Source organism: Hibiscus syriacus, unplaced genomic scaffold (assembly GCF_006381635.1).
Source record: "Hibiscus syriacus cultivar Baekdansim isolate YM2019G1 unplaced genomic scaffold, ASM638163v2 tig00002317_pilon, whole genome shotgun sequence".
In the NCBI taxonomy this organism is placed as follows: Eukaryota; Viridiplantae; Streptophyta; class Magnoliopsida; order Malvales; family Malvaceae; genus Hibiscus; species Hibiscus syriacus.
This window is the reverse complement of record NW_024061925.1, coordinates 1,450,861-1,467,690: the sequence shown is the minus strand read 5'-3', so window position 1 is coordinate 1,467,690 and position 16,830 is coordinate 1,450,861. Positions and strand designations below refer to the sequence as shown.

The following is a 16,830-nucleotide window of genomic DNA, read 5'->3' as shown; positions in this document are numbered from 1 at the left end:
ACTGCATTGCATTTATCTTATTTTAATTTTTGACTGCCGGAGGTCTTCCACGGAAGCTGCTCTCAACCTGGCATGGGGGACAACTACTATCCTACCTCCCCCTTATCCCATTGCATATGGGAATAGGGTTTTGTTGTTGTTGTTGTTATAGTTCAAAAAAATGTGAAACAATTTAATTTCATACTCATTTTCGAACGACTTTTAAAAAAAAAATACAATCCTATATCAGGTCTGTCGAATCTCGTTAGATAAGTCTCTTGTCCATCTCTAACTCCAGTAATGAATTAGGGGGAGGACATTGACAACGGCTTTGACGCTTCTTAATGGAAAAATCATATTCGATGTCACTGTAAATTATAATGCTTTTATTTAATGCAATGGTGAATTTGTATTTGGTTCTATAATGAAAATAACTTCAATTTAACTCCTTCAAAATTATAATCTAATGCAGTAAAGATTACTTTTTATTTTCAGAAAATCGTACATAATTTCAAAATTTAGCTAAACCAATATAAAATGTAAGTTAAGATATTTTCAACCACTCAATAAATACTTTTGAGTCTTTTATGTTTGCATCGTAAATATTGTAAATATAAATTATGATGGATTGCCGATATATAAATATACTCATAATATTTACGATTTAAACAATATAAATTTAACCATATGTATATGCAATTATCATATGCTCATGTTACATGGAGATTCGCTTAGCCACCAAAGAACGAGGAAATTTGATCCGATTCCGCCAACCACAACGATGCCGATTGTGTTTCCGACACCACGGTCCTCCGTCGTAAAGAACTCGTTGCTATCATTTTTCGTTCGGCACTACATAAACAAATGTTCCAACAAATTCATCCTCAAACCCTTGAACAGAGTCCAGGATCTTGACCACATCGCCCATGCACGGCCTCGGCTTCGGCTGGTGGCTCAAGCATTTGTACGCCAATGTGGCCACCTTTTGACCTCCTTTGTTGGAAAATTGACCCTCGAGTCTGCATCTATTAGCCTGTCATTCATAGGGTCCCTTAACAATGGCCTTGCCCATTCCACGAGGCTCCGCTCTCGACCAGGACGGCTATTGTCCACAGATTGTTTCCCTGTTAATAACTCTAACATAACCACTCCGAAGCTGTACACATCGCTCATTGTCGTCAAATGACCTCAAATTAACATAAGAAAAACAAAGATATTGACGTTTGATGTACATATGCTGCAAATTTAATTGAGTGAATTGCACACATCATACCAGTCATGATGTACTCCGGAGCTGCATACCCTTGTGTGCCCATTACTCGTGTCGTTACATGCGTCTCTCCTCCTTCCGGACCGTCCTTCGCTAACCCAAAATCGGATAGTTACAATTGTAATCCTGAAATGAGAATCACAGGCAACCCAAATCAGCCTTTTGAGAACTATGTTCTCTCAGAATTTCCATCGAACACCCCTGCAAAATTCGGTATCGAATGGTTTAAAACATATTCCCCATATATATATATATATATATATACTTTCTGAAATAAAACAATGTACTTCTAAAGAGTTGATTAATTGTGCATGTAGTCACATCAGAACTTATGCTACATATGTATGTATGTAAATTGTAGTTGTGAGTTGAACTAACCAACCACTCCCTGTGACCTTGCAAGCCATCCAAGTCAAGTGCCTTGACAGCTACTGGTTGAGCTTCCAATCCTGGCCTAAGTTTGCCATCAATGAAACCTTTGAAAACTGGACCGAACCCCCCTTTGCCGAGCAGATTACACCGAGCAAAATTATGGGTTATTAGTCTTAGTTCCGCAAAGGTAAACACATGAAGATTTGAGCCAGGTAGAGAAGTCGAGAGGTCGTCGATCGAGATCGGCAAGCTCGGATAACTTACGTCGGACATGGACAGTCTCTGGAATTGACTCGGTTTCGAATTTTTCCTCCCGGAATCTGATATGGAGATGTCCTGGCTCTTGTAACAGCTTAACATGAGGGATTTCCATGTAACCTTCTTCACTGTCATGTTTTTGCAAATAAAACACAACACTAGATTTCAAATGTGGTATGCAAAGAAAAGTATCCAAGAAAATGAGAGAATATAATATAAATCTTTTCCAGGGAATATGGAGTTTTTGCGAAGGCTCTTGTGATTTTTATAGTAATTCATTCACTTACCTACTATATATTAATATACATATAATTATAGGTTTTAATGTATACAAGCCTGCTTATTTTGTGTCACCAACTCGCCATACCAGAATAGTTATTGACTTTGAACTTCATTTAAAAATTAAAAAAAAAAAGAATTTTTTTATTACAATCTATGAATATGCATGAATCTGAATCTCCTCCATTGAGCAATTGTCCTTTTTCATTAAAATATATATATAAGTAATTGAGCGTAAATTTAAAAGAGAAAAAACGAACTCAATGATAAATACGTTTTCTTACAAATACAAAAAGTGTTAAAAAAATGTAGGTTTTGCCTGCAAGTAAATCAGGCAAGTTCCAGTAAAATCCAATTAGGGTTTAAGTTTAGCCCAGTTGGGAATTAAGAGTAATATATGTCATAATCGCCTGAAATGATTATATTAATTAAGCCTTTCATGGATGCTGGATTTGGATCACCCAGTCACACCAACCTGATAAAGCATCAACTTGAATATTATGATAAAGTTTAAAACACATTTGGTAACACTGATTCTAGAACACATTGACCCCTGCCATTCGGCTAATCAAAATACAAATAAATGGGTTGGGTGACAAGCACCAAATAATTTCAAAACGTACTCTCATGTTGATAACATAAATAACAAATAAATTTGAAAATAACATATTTGGCATCTTAATTTCCTGCCTTCCCCCCTCTTTTTTTGGTTGTACCCAAAGCCTGATTTTAACTATATACGTCTTTTTTGCTAAAGAAAGGTAACGTAAATACATAAATCTTAGGTGTACCTAACAATGACCCTTTTTATATAAAAAAAAGTCACGATTTAAAAAATTAATTAACAAAATATGTCATATCATAATTATTTAAAAAATACAACGAAAATAATAATAATTACAAATCAGCTAGAGAAAGATATACGAGGATGTTTTGTCCAAAGTTAAACAAAAAAAAACACATACTGGCATTATTGGACTAAAGTGAATTTTTGGGATGAAAATTTAATTCAACCTGTAATCTGAACTTATTTTTAGGATGAAAATCTACATTTGATCTGATCCGACATAAATCTATTGGAATATAAATATCATGTTCGAGCTTAAGGAGGTTAATTCTTATATTGTTCCATGTATTATGTGTAAGTTATTGATTTAATCCATACATTCTAATTTACTTATTTTTAGCCTATAAGTTTTAAGCTATGAAATTTTGAATAGTAATTCTAATAATTCAAAAATTTTAATATTGTTTTTAAATTTGAGTTGAGTATATTGGCTCTATATGATATATGTATATCATATATGAAAAATATAAACAAATATATATATGTATCTGTCAACACACCTTTTTGTCCGTGTACAACACTCTCAATAACCCCGATTTAGTGGGATTCAGAAAATAAACATAACGTTAGAGTTTTACTAGGATTCAAACTCTTTAAAATAAGATAGAGTTTTACTATGATTCAAGCTCCTAAAAATAGAATCCACAAACATTATAAATAGCCATTGTAACTCACTATTATAACACACAATTTATAGACGAAATACGAACAGAAAATTTAGAGCAATCAAAGCATTTTTTTTGCAAAGTTTCGAAGACAACAAAGGTAAAAAACCTTACCTTTTTCAGTTGTTAGGCTTGCATGTGTCGTTTGTTTCTTACTTTCGATTTGTAAAACAACAAAAACTCAAAAGGCCAATGACCGGAGGTTTTTTTTTTCGAAACTAACTTTTTAGATCTACGGAACCCCGAGGCTATTTTGTGAAAATCGTTCGGACATTTGGAAAGAGGACGGGAAGAGCTTTAAAAAATTCAATTTTTTTATATTTTATTTTTTTCTTACTATTATTTATATACTTCATATTTTATATTTTGTTTTGTTTTATCTTTTTTTTTTAATTATTATTATTATTTAAAACATTTATTTATATGCATATTCATTATATGTTTTATCTTATTTTATTTCATTTTCCTACCATTATATTTTTTCTCTCTATTAGTTATCTATACTATTATTATTATTATTATTATTAATGTGTCGTTTGTTTCTTACTTTCGATTTGTAAAACAACAAAAACTCAAAAGGCCAATGACCGGAGTTTTTTTTTTCGAAACTAACTTTTTAGATCTACGGACCCCGAGGCTATTTTGTGAAAATCGTTCGGACATTTGAAAGAGGAGGGAAGAGCTTTAAAAAATTCAATTTTTTTATATTTTATTTTTTTCTTACTATTATTATTATATATACTTCATATTTTATATATTTTGTTTTGTTTTATCTTTTTTTTTTTAATTTATTATTATTATTTAAAACATTTTATTTATATGCATATTCATATTGTTTATCTTATTTTATTTCATCCTACCATATTTTTTTTCTCTCTTTTATCTATACGTATTATTATTATTTTTATTATTATATATATATATATTTTTTTATTTTTTTTTTATTTGTTGCAAATATTATTTTATTATTACATATATACATATATTTTTATTTATTATCATATACCCTTCTATTTTTATTTTCTTTTATTACTCTTTACTTATTGTTTTTATTATTATTAGTATTATTATTATTCTATTTTATTTATTTCTATTTACCTTTTTTTTATTTTTCCCTCTATTTCATTTTTATTTTTATTCCTTATTTTTTATTTTTTTATCTTCTTTACTTTGTTTTATTTATTTGTATTTTCTTCTTTTTTTATTTACTTGTTTATTATGTATATATTATTATCATTATAATTCTTTTTTTCTTCATTTTATTTTTCTTATCGTATTCATTTTTATCTTTACTCCTTTTTTTATTCCTTTATTTCAGTCTTTTTTTTTATTTTTTTTATTTTTTTTATTTTTATTTTTTTATCTAACACGTTTCTTGACTCTCTTAAGGGTACACCTTTAAAACTATCTAAGGTAAGTAATTCGAATCGAATAATTTTAATTTTCACGGATTAAGACAACCGACAAATTAATTGGTACTGAAAGGGCGGTTCAAGGGTGCTAATACTTCCTTGACCGTAACCGACTCCCGAACCCGACATATTTCTGGTAAAGTGCAGATCGGGTAAGATGGTGTTCGATCCACCTAAATGTTTTTAAAGTGATCGATGGTGACTCTAACCCAATTATTCAAGTCGAAGCCCAACTCCGGGGTCCAACCGAAAGACAGTTCCGACAGCTTGGCGACTCTGCTGGGGACATATAAGTAAGTCAAGCCGAATTAATTTTCGTTTGTCTTTTTTAATTGAAAATTGGAAGTTTAAATTAATTTAATTCTTCGAATCTTATTATTTATCTTTGATTATTTTTTTTTCAAATAAATAGTTGTACTGACGATTTTCTCAATGATTTCAGATTTTCAAAATTTTCATCTCAAGCTCTATACCCAAGCTCCGAACCTTGTTTAAGTGGGGGTGAAAGCGATGCCTTCGTGGGAATTTATTCTCTGTATAGGCCTAGCAAGTAACTTTCGGGATTCATATACCTTATGTCTTCGTGTGAATTTATTCTCTGTATGGGCATAAGGGAATGTTTCCTCTCGAGTTTAACTTAGTCCACATAAGCTTGAAATGAGCTTAGGACTAAGGGTCTGGCAAGCCCAAGGGGGGACCAGCAAGGAGAACTCGGGTACCCTCTTTAGAACCTAAATCGAGAGAGTACAGGGAATTAGAGCCCACCCCAAAACCTCATTCCAAACCCTAGGCTATTATGAGTTCATTTTTTACCTTATTTTATGTTCAAAGCATGTGAACTAGAAATTTATGCGGTTAGGACTTGTTCAAAATCAACTTGTGGGATAGATATCATGTCCGGGTAGGAATACTAAGCATGTGGGGTTGGATTTTTTCATGGTTGTTTTGATTATTTTTACCTCACTAACTCTTTTCATTGTTTTCTCTTTCATTTTATTTTCTCATTTGCATCATTCACAAGAGATGTGATCCATAAAACGTGTTGTAAACTTGAATAATCCGCACTAATGGACAAAGGGGTTATAATACAAAAGATGAAAAGCTCAGAAATCCATCTATGGTTAGAAAAGACTCGGAATAGACCGGGTTTCCATCAAGCTCGTCAAAAGTCAACTTTTTTCCAAAATGGGTGGCGAAGGTTGCAGGGGTAAAACGAGAAAAGGTTGTTGACCTGATCCCTTCAAGATAATAAGACAAAGTGGCAAAGTGATAGCTGAAACTGGAGCCCACTATTGACAAATTCAAGAAGCAAGCTTCGAATAGTTCCTATCAATGGAGGACTCCAATGGCACTTTCGTTAGGAACATACTTAGTAGAGAGTGAAAGCCGGAGATACAGTTCTTCGAGAATTTTTTGGGGCAAGTAGCTCTTCACTTGCACAGTTTAGCCAAAGGAGCCGAATGGTTCGACAGTGCATTCAACCAACGACAGAAAAAGGCTGAAGGCGAATCAACCAGTTCAAAGTTGTTCGAGGTCTATACCTTTAAAATGTTTTTTGTCTCTTAAGATGTAACACTTTTGGCCCCAATAAGGATTATTACAATAACAACATATTTTTTGGATCAATGCCTTGAATATTTCATGCATCATGCATTCTTGCATATTTCACATAATTTCTCTTTTTCATTGCATCCACACGAACTAACAAAAGATTTTCATGAACAAAGGGGTACAAACACTAGATGTACCTCCACAAGCTTTGGACATTTGTCATCCTCACACACTACGCAAGGAAGATGAAGCAGATTTAACAATTAAAAGAAAAATTGAAATCAGTACAGTGGGAGCCTGATCATTGATAGATTCAGGGGCTGGACATTGAAGAATGGGGCATTGCATCTACCATTTACATTGAGAGTATTGTCTTGTGGAACACGTTTTAATCTTCATGTTAAAATGTTTTGTCTCTTAAGACGTAACACTTTTGGCCCCAATAAGGATTATTTACAATAACATACATATTTTTGGATCAATGCCTCGAACATTTCATGCATCTGCATTCTTGCATATTTCACATAATTTCTCTTTTTCATTACATCAACACGAACTAATAAAAGATTTTCATGAACAAAGGAGTACAAACACTGGACGTACCTCCACAAGCTTCGGACATGTGTCATCCTCACAACACTTACGCAAAGGAAGATGGAAGCAAAATTTTAACAATTAAAAGAAAAATTGAAATCAGTACAGGAGCCTGATCAGTTGATAGATTCAGGGGCATGGGCAATCGAAGAATGGGGCATTGCATCTACCATTTACATTGAGAGCATTGTCTTGTGTGTACACGTTTTTAATCTTTCATATTTGCTTAATCTTTTAAACGGCTGAATTTATGCTACCTTTTAAGATAAAATAATTGAACGAGTTTTAATCTTTAGTTCTTCGAATCTTAAATGAATTAAGGATTCTTTTAATTCTTTAAGAATTATAGATTTTTGACATATGACAATATTAGACCTTTCTTATCCTTTCTCAAACCCCAAAATAAAATACCTTGATTCTTTACCCAAAATAACTCATGGTCATTACCAAAAGACCAGATTTTGACATTATCACCATTTGAAACTTTTGAACCTTTCTTTGAGTCAATAAAGTCACACCATTGTCTCTTTAGACTCAAAATTGACTTTTTATACCATTAAAAGCCAAGGCATTGAGTTGTTCTTTTGAACATGAGCATTCTTCTAAGACACAACTTGGAGCATCTCGCAGGGAGCCTGAACATTGAGACATGTTGGGAGCAAGAAGACGAAAGAAGAATTCATTTGAAATAATTCTATCGTGCATTAATTACATTGTTTTCACGTGAATAAAATTAATCCTGAAAATCTATCTCTCTGGGGATACCTTTTCTGTGAAGACTTCCATGTATGAAATGATGAACGACTTTCTTTTTTTTATCCCTTCACAACAGGAGAAAACATATATCCTTGTGTCCCCTTTTGAGCCTACAATATTTTTCTCCTGATTCAACCCTAACCAAGGATCACCCTCCATACTGGGGGGCAAGGTGGAAAGAATTTGCTCACATGAGTGAAGACATCAATATAAAGGAGATACCAAAAGGCGAACCAAATGCCAAGTGCGAAGATAATAAGAATAAAAAAGAAAAAAGAGAAAAAAATAAAGAAAAAAGCAAAGAGAAAATAAAAAATAAAAAACAAAACAGTGAAAAAGAAGACAAGACGCATATGCGAAGATTCTCTCGATTCAAATTACGCATCGAGATTCAGATTGATCAAGCACAATCATTTCAGAATCACTTCACTCGAAGATCATGGAGCATCCAGAGAAAATCAAGAGAAACACATACGAGCAGATTCAAATTGAGCAAGACATGATTGAAGGCATCAGAATGAATTGATCCTTGGTTCAATACCCTGAAACACTTGTTTGGGCTTATTTATCCTTTTCTTTCATAACCATGAATCATGGCCTACGTTACGTGCCTTAAAAGTCCCTTCTAATCATACATGGATTTCTGAACAGAAGAGACTATCTTTAGATTTCATCCCGCCCATCAGAATTAATCTTTATTTGCAAAGCGTTTTCTAAAATCTTTAATGCATGATAGAGAAAAAAACAAAGGGGGGTTCAAGACATAGATTCTGATTACGTCTTGAAACCAAAGGAGGATTCGAGTTGAAAACCTAAAAAGGTAGCTCGAATATACAAATTTCTTGATAAGTCATCGCACAATCTGAGTCTGACCATAAAAGCTGGGAGTCGGAGAACACTTCCAGTAAAGGAGCATACGAGCTACCCCATGAAATCATTGAGAATCAAATAAACAAAAAATGCCAAACCGTTGACCAAACACAATAACATGGGACTTTTTTTTCCTTGTTTAACAATTTCTCAAAGATAGCTTTGATCTTGGCACTTGTCAAATAGCTATAATTTATTGAAGGATTAACACTGTAATTAATTCTTTGATATCCAATGAACTCTAGTTTTATGATTCGTTTCAATTGTAAAATCGTAAAAGGGGCAATATTTTCAAAACTTTTGATTAAACATTTTTTGAAACTCTTTTAATTGATATTTCCAGAACTTTGAAAATAAAAGAGAAAGAAAAACATTTTTTTTCAAACAAGACAATCTCTCTAGAGTGGATCTTGGTAAATGACATGTGGCTCTCAGACACTAAACTCATACTTAGAATCAATGTGGAAGCAAGAAATGAGGAACAATACGGGCATCTTTGAAGATCCAATATCGAATATTAAGGTATCTTTGGGGATTCAACATCCTGATGCGAATTATCAGATCTTCTGAAGGTCTTTCCTCCACATGTAGGAACAAGCAGACAAAGAATGAGGCTTCATCCAGGAGATAGAAAAGAATTAATTCATGTTGCATGCATCTTAGACATCACATTTATCATTTTTAGCATACATAATTTTTTGTAGCTTTTTGAGTCAAGTGTCAACTTCAAGACGAAAGATACTCGATTCAAAAGCACATTCAAAAGTTGAGGGTGGTTGCTCGACCTCACATCGAAGGGGCGACTGTCTAACGACAAAATAACTTTTTGAGTCTCATTCAGAATCAATTTCAACTTCACAACAAAGGACGTCCAATTAAAAGCTCAATTTCACAGCGAAGTAGCCATCCACGATTTCAACTTCACGAAGAAGGATATAGTGCCCGATGAAGTGATTTAGCGTCACAGCAAACCATCCACAGATTTGACTTCCTTAAGTCAACGATTAGAGCTTCTGAAAGGATTTCTTTATCATGCAAGAAAAAGCAGATTATCGATCACCTTTGAGATTGTTTCTCTCGAAACAAGGGGTCGTCTCACTTGAGATTAATTTACTCAAAACAAAATTTTGTCTCTCTTGAGACAGTTTCCCTTGAAACAAATTTTGTCTCTCTTTAGACAGTTTCCCTTGAAACAAATTTTGTTTCTCTTGAGAGAGTTTCCCTTGAAACAAATTTTGTTTCTCTTGAGAGAGTTTCCCTTGAAACAAAATCTTTAAATATGTTTTCCTTGAAACAAATTTCGTCTCCCACGAGACAGTTTCTTTTGGAACTAAGTTTTGTCTCTCTTGTGACAGTTTCTCTTGAAACAAATTTTGTCTCTCTTGAGACAGTTTCCCTTGAAACAAATTTTGTCTCTCTTGAGACAGTTTCCCTTCAAAATCTTTGAATATGTTTTCCTTGAAACAAATTTTGTCTCCCTTGAGACTGTTTCTTTTGGAACTAAGTTTTGTCTCTCTTGAGACAGTTTCTCTTGAAACAAATTTTGTCTCTCTTGAAACAGTTTCCCTTGAAACAAAGTTTTGTCTCTCTTGAGACAATTTCTCTTGAAACACAAAAAAACCTTTGAAATCATTTATCTTGGAACACAAAAAAAACCTTTGAAATTGTTTCTCTTGAAAAAAAAAACTGTTTTCCGACAGCATAGTTTAAGTCGAAAAAAGTTATCTGTCAACAAAGACCTTCGAGTTCGATTACACTCAGCTCAAAGGCACATCATTTGCAGTATAGCTTAAGTCGAGAAGGGATATATGCTAACCAAAGACCTTCGAGTTCAATTACATTCAACTCAAAGGCATATCCAGCATAACTCAAGGCGAGAAGGGTTATCGGTCAATAAAGACCTTCGAGTTCGATTCCGTTCAACTCAGAGGCAAATCAAATTTATAGCATAGCTCAAGGCAAGGAGGGCTATCTGCCAACAAAATTGTCGAGTTCGATTCTATTCAGCTCGATGACACATCAATCACACTAATTTCCAGTTGCAGTCGAGGTTTTCAAGTCGAGAAGAGGACCTGGGTTAGCCGTTCCTTAGTGACAAGCAACCGTTTTCAAGCAGCAGAGCTTAAGTCAAGAAAAGCTATATGTCAACGAAGATTTCTGAGTTCGATTTCGATCCAAGGTCTTTAAATTGAGAAGAATACCGAAGGGCAACGAGAAGCCACGTGCTGATTCAAATTCTAAACTACGGCTTCAATTCCATATCATTTCAAGATGAACTCGACTTCACGACGGAGGAGTCATCCACAACTCAATTCGACAGGGAGTTATTGAAATATCAGAGTCAATTTTCAACTCCACTGAACGAAAAGCGTGTCTTTTAATCTTTGTCCTATCCCCGTTACACGACTATGGGCAAAGAGGGACAGTTGTCAACACACCTTTTTGTCCGGGTACAATACTCTCAATAACCCCGATTTAGTGGAATTCAGAAAACAAACATAATGTTAGAGTTTTGCTAGGATTCAAACTCCTACAAGCAAGATAGAGTTTTACTCTTATTCAAGCTCCTAAAAATAGGATCCACAAGCATTATAAATAGCCATTGTAACTCACTATTATAACAAACAATTTATAGACGAAATACAAACAGAAAATTTGGAGCAATCAAAGCATTTTTTTTTTGCAAAGTTTCGAAGGCAACAAAGGTAAAAGACCTTACATTTTTCGGTTTTTAGGCTTGCATGTGTCGTTTGTTTATTGCTTTCGATTTATAAAACCACAAAAACTCAAAAGGCCGATGACCGGAGGATTTTTTTCGAAACTAACTTTTTAGATCTATAGAACCCCGAGACTATTTTAAGAAAATCGTTCGGACATTTGGAAAGAGGAAGGGAAGAGCTTTAAAAAAATTCAATTTTTTATATTTTATTTTTTTCTTACTATTATTATTATATATACTTCATTATTATTATTTTATATGTTTATTTTGTTTTATCTTTTTTTAAATATTTTATTTATATGTATATTCATTATATTTTTATCTTATTTTATTTCATTTCCTACCATTATTATATTTTTCTCTCTATTATTTTCTATACGTATTATTATATATATATATAATATATATATATAATTTTTTCATTATTTTTTATTTGTTGCAAATATTATATATTATACATATATACATATTTATTTATTCTTATACCCTTCTATTTTTATTTTATTTTATTACTCTTTACTTATTGTTTTTATTATTATTAGTATTATTATTATTCTATTTTATTTATTTCTATTTACCTTTTTTTATTTTCCCCTCTATTTCATTTTCATTTTATTCCTTATTTTCATTTTTTTATCTTATTTACATTTGTTTTATTTATTTATATTTTCTTCTTTTTTATTTACATGTTTATTATTAATATATTATTATCATTATTATTCTTTTTTTCTTCATTTAATTTTTTTTATCATATTCATTTTTATCTTCACTCCTTTTTTTATTCCTTTATTTCAGTCGTTTTTTATTTTTTTATTCTATTTATTTTTATTTTTTTATCTAACATGTTTATTGACTCTCTTAAGGGTACACTTTTAAAACTATCTAAGGTAAGTAATTCAGATCGAATAATTTAAATTTAAATTTTCACGGATTAAGACAACCGACAAATTAATTGGTACCGAAAGGGCGGTTCAAGGGTGCTAATCATTCCTTGACCGTAACCGACTCTCGAACCGACATATTTATGGTAAAGCACAGATCATGTAAGATGGTGTCTGATCTACCTAAATATTTTTAAAGTGATCGGTGGCGACTCTAGCCCAATTATTCAAATCGATGTCCAACTCCGGGGTCCAACCAAAAGATAATTCCGACAGTATTGTATAGAAAACTATTTAAATTTGAATTAAATAGTATCGTAATATTATAAATAGTTACAATTAAATTTAAACAGAAGTTCAAACAACTCGATTCAATTCGATTTGAATTTCAAAAACTCGATTTAAAATAAAAGAATTTTAAATCAAGTTTTAGTTATAAAATATGAATCATCAATTTAAATAATTAAAAAATATTAACTCAAATCAACTCGATTCGATCCAATACTCGCTCTTAACCATGTTCACATAAATATGTCAATATTTCCTAAAGGGAATAAAAAAGGCAGGAGTTAGTAGTCTCTTCGAGAAGATCTCCCGTATTTCCCTCCGCAACATTCGGAATAACATTGTTATTGGTTTCATTAAAAAAAAGGGTCTGGTTTTTTACCGTATTATCGTGCCTGCATATTGGGATTTGATTTAATTTGATTTGGATTTAGATTTAAATTAGAATAAATTTTAGAAATTAAGATAAAAAAAATTAATTCGAACCGAGATAATATTATGACTCTTCTTTATATTAAGTAGAATTATAATATTATTTTTTTCTAATTAAATTTCTATTTTACTTATCAGGTCTAATATAATTTTTATCTAAAAAAATTAGGTCCAATTCGGATTGGAAAAAAACTCTTTGAACCTATATCAAATCAAATGAAAAGTAGAGGGGTGTAATATTCAGATCAAATTTGGATGGATAAAAGTCCGATCCGACCCATGACATTCCTACCTATATTCAGTGGCAAAACCACATCTTGCCGAGAGCTGGCATGTGTCCACTCTAAAATCTGAATTTTCTTCCACTAGCTACTTATTTTACTAATGGTGTTCACTCTAAAATTTTTTGTGCTCACATTGAAATCTGAGTTTTCTTCAATTAGTTACTTATTTTATGGATGATGCCCACATTAAAATTTTATTTATACCTATCCCATTTAAAAAATGTATGCTGTTAGTATATGTGTGTCTACCTTGAAAAATATTTCTGGATATGTCACTGCATATCTTGTTACATTCCATTATTATTAGGCACAAACCAATTTATTTAAGTTGTTAAAATAATTATTGTTGCTCCTAGAAGTCACGAATTCGAACACCGACAACTACAAGAGTGATTGAACTTTTATTGTCAAATAGTTGAGGATATTTAGAGCATATAATATTTCATAATCCTTTATCTTAATAAAAGGAAGGACAAACTACTTGAATAATCACTCAACTATTGTCAAAAATTATTTTGACCACTGATATTTCAATTTGATCAAACAAACCACTCAATTATTTAAATAGTTCAATCAAATCACATTCTTTTAAAATTTCACGAAAATAATGACATGTCAGTTAAATATTTTAGAATACTTATACATTTGGTCTCTGATACTTACAGTAAATGATAATTTAATCATCTAATTAGATTGTTATTCGTGTCAATCTATAATTAGATAATTAAATTTATTTATAACTCTTATTTAATTCATTAAATTTATTTACACCCTCAGTTTGTAAGAAAGCAAATTGAAGAAAATGGGCACGGGGATTCGAACCAGGGAAGCCTGGTTTATCAGGCCAACAAGCAGCCACCGAGCCAAGGGTATTCAACTTCCTTAGTGTGTCGACGGAGGATCCCATCAAATTGCTGGAAAGTTTAATCCTTTCTACAAGCAGCCTCGTAGGATCTCAAGTCTGATTCCAACAGAGAATCGGTCCTGCCTTGCGAAGATACTTCGAGACCACTTGCTGTTTTGCTAGATTTGCACCCCATCATCATAGCTGATAAAGATTGAAATCGTGATGGAGATCTGTAAAACCCAGAGATAGTTTTCAAGTTTTGAGTCAAACCCAGTAATCCAGTAGACTCCTATTGACCTACTCAAATGAAAACTTTATCTTTCAAAGTGAAATACAAGATATATATTATTTGTCGTAAATCGTAAACAACTGAATACCTTTGGCTCAGTGGCTGCTTGTTGGCTTGTTAAACCAGGCTTTCAAGGTTTGAATACCCTTGCGACCATTTTCTTCAATTCGTTTTCTTACAAACAGAGATTGGTCAGAGGAAGAAAATAAATTTAATGAATTAAATAAGCTATAAATAAATTTAATTATTCAATTATAGACCGATATGTGTCACAATTTAATTATATGATTAAATTAATTATATTTATTTAAATTAGGATTAAATTATAAGTAACAAAGACCAAATGTATAATTATTTCAAGATATTTAATTGACATGATATTATATGTATTAAATTGTGACTTGATTGAATTATTTAAATAGTTGAGTGATAGACTTTTGTATTGTCATTTAAATAAATTGACACGTGTCACAATTTAATTAGATGATTAAAATTATTGTATTTAATTAAAATTAGGATTAAATTATCATTTTGTATAAGTAATAGGGACCAAATGTATAATTTTTCTGAGATATTTAATTGACATGTAATTATCTCCGTTAAATTTTAATGGAAAGTGGCTTGATTGAACCATTTAAATAGTTGAGTGGTTTGTTTGATCAAATTGAAATATCGATGGTCAAAATGATTTTTACCATAGTTGAGTGGTCATCCGTCTTGTTTACCCTCCATTATGATTAGGCTTAATACCAAAATAAGTGCCCAAACTATACCTCTTTTCCCAAATCGGTGCATAAACTATTTTTTGACTTATTCTAGAGCCTAGAGTTATAAACGTTACCCATTTAGGTGTCCAGTCCGTCAGCGGTGTTAATTCATCCGTTAAGTGACACATGTCACAACCTGGTAATTTTAAAATTTTAAAAATAATATTATATTTTTAAAAAAAAAGAAAACACAAATTTTGAAATAAACCTAAAACTTTGAAAATATTTCAACCCCTAAACCCACATCGGTCGTCGCCTTTTGTCGTTGACGAAGTTCCACCTGATCTCCCCTTCCTTGGCGACCAAACCCGCATAAAATCGTGACCGATCGACAACGAATCAACGTTGTCGTAACCGGTTTTCGCTCGGGCATGAATTTTTCTTGGCGGATTAAGTAAAGTGAATAAATATATGGTTTTTTATTGAAATGTTTTGGGAGTCGCCATCAGCCTTTTGGGCTAGGTAGGTCGAATATCTAAAAAATCATCTTTTAAAAGAGTTTTTAAGAAAACATCAGTTAAAAGATAAGTCGGTCTGCGTTTAACCAAAAATTCGTTCTTTTTAATAATAAAAAGTGATTCGTGGTAGGTTACGTTTGGGGAAAGATTAACACCCCCACAATGCCCAAAATTGGTCCTTGTCGATTATAAATTGTCTTTAATAGTGGAAATTTAAGAATTCGAATGTAAATTTAATTTATGATCCTCTTATTTCAAATTTATTAAGATAATTCTAAGAAAATATAAAAGTAAAGTAAATATTTAAGTTATTATAAATATGATATTTATTCATTTGAAAATATCAGAAAAGGACATCTAGTTGCTTTAAGACAACCCATTTCTTAATATTAAAATAAATAAATAAATATTAATAAAATATTTTCCTAAAAATAATTTAAATTAAGATATATATAATTTATAAAATGAGGATATATTTATTTATCTAAAAATATCAGAATGGGACATCTAGTTGCTTTAAGACAGCTCATTTCTTTAAAATTAATAAATAAATAAATATTTATAAGAAGATAATAATTTTTCCTAAAAATAATAAAATTGAAGTATATATATATATATATATATATATTTATAAATAATATATTTATTTATTTTTAAAATACCAGAATAGGACGTCTAGTTATTTTAAGACCGCCCTTTCTTAATATTTAAAAATAAATAAACATTATTATTTAATCAAATATATTTATACGAATAAAATAATAATTAATATTTAAAGTATTAAATTAAACATATTGAGATAAAATAAAAGTAAATTGCAATTAAACATAGAATTAAATAAAACAATGACAAAATAAAGAAAATTAAAATTATAGCATTAACATATAAAAGAAATAAAACTTATGATCTAAAATAAAAAATATTAACAAATTAGGGATTAAGATGTAAAATATATAAATTGAGTGCCTAATTCGAATTACCAAAAAAATAAGCAATAATAGTGTAATTTAGCCTT

The 16,830-nt window shown here is 31.3% G+C and overlaps 1 pseudogene; it reads right to left on the bottom strand.

Moving 5' to 3' along the window:
* Positions 1 to 653: 653 nt before the first annotated feature.
* Positions 654 to 2,118, bottom strand: LOC120144396 (annotated as a pseudogene).
* Between the last annotated feature and the right edge of the window lie 14,712 nt (positions 2,119 to 16,830).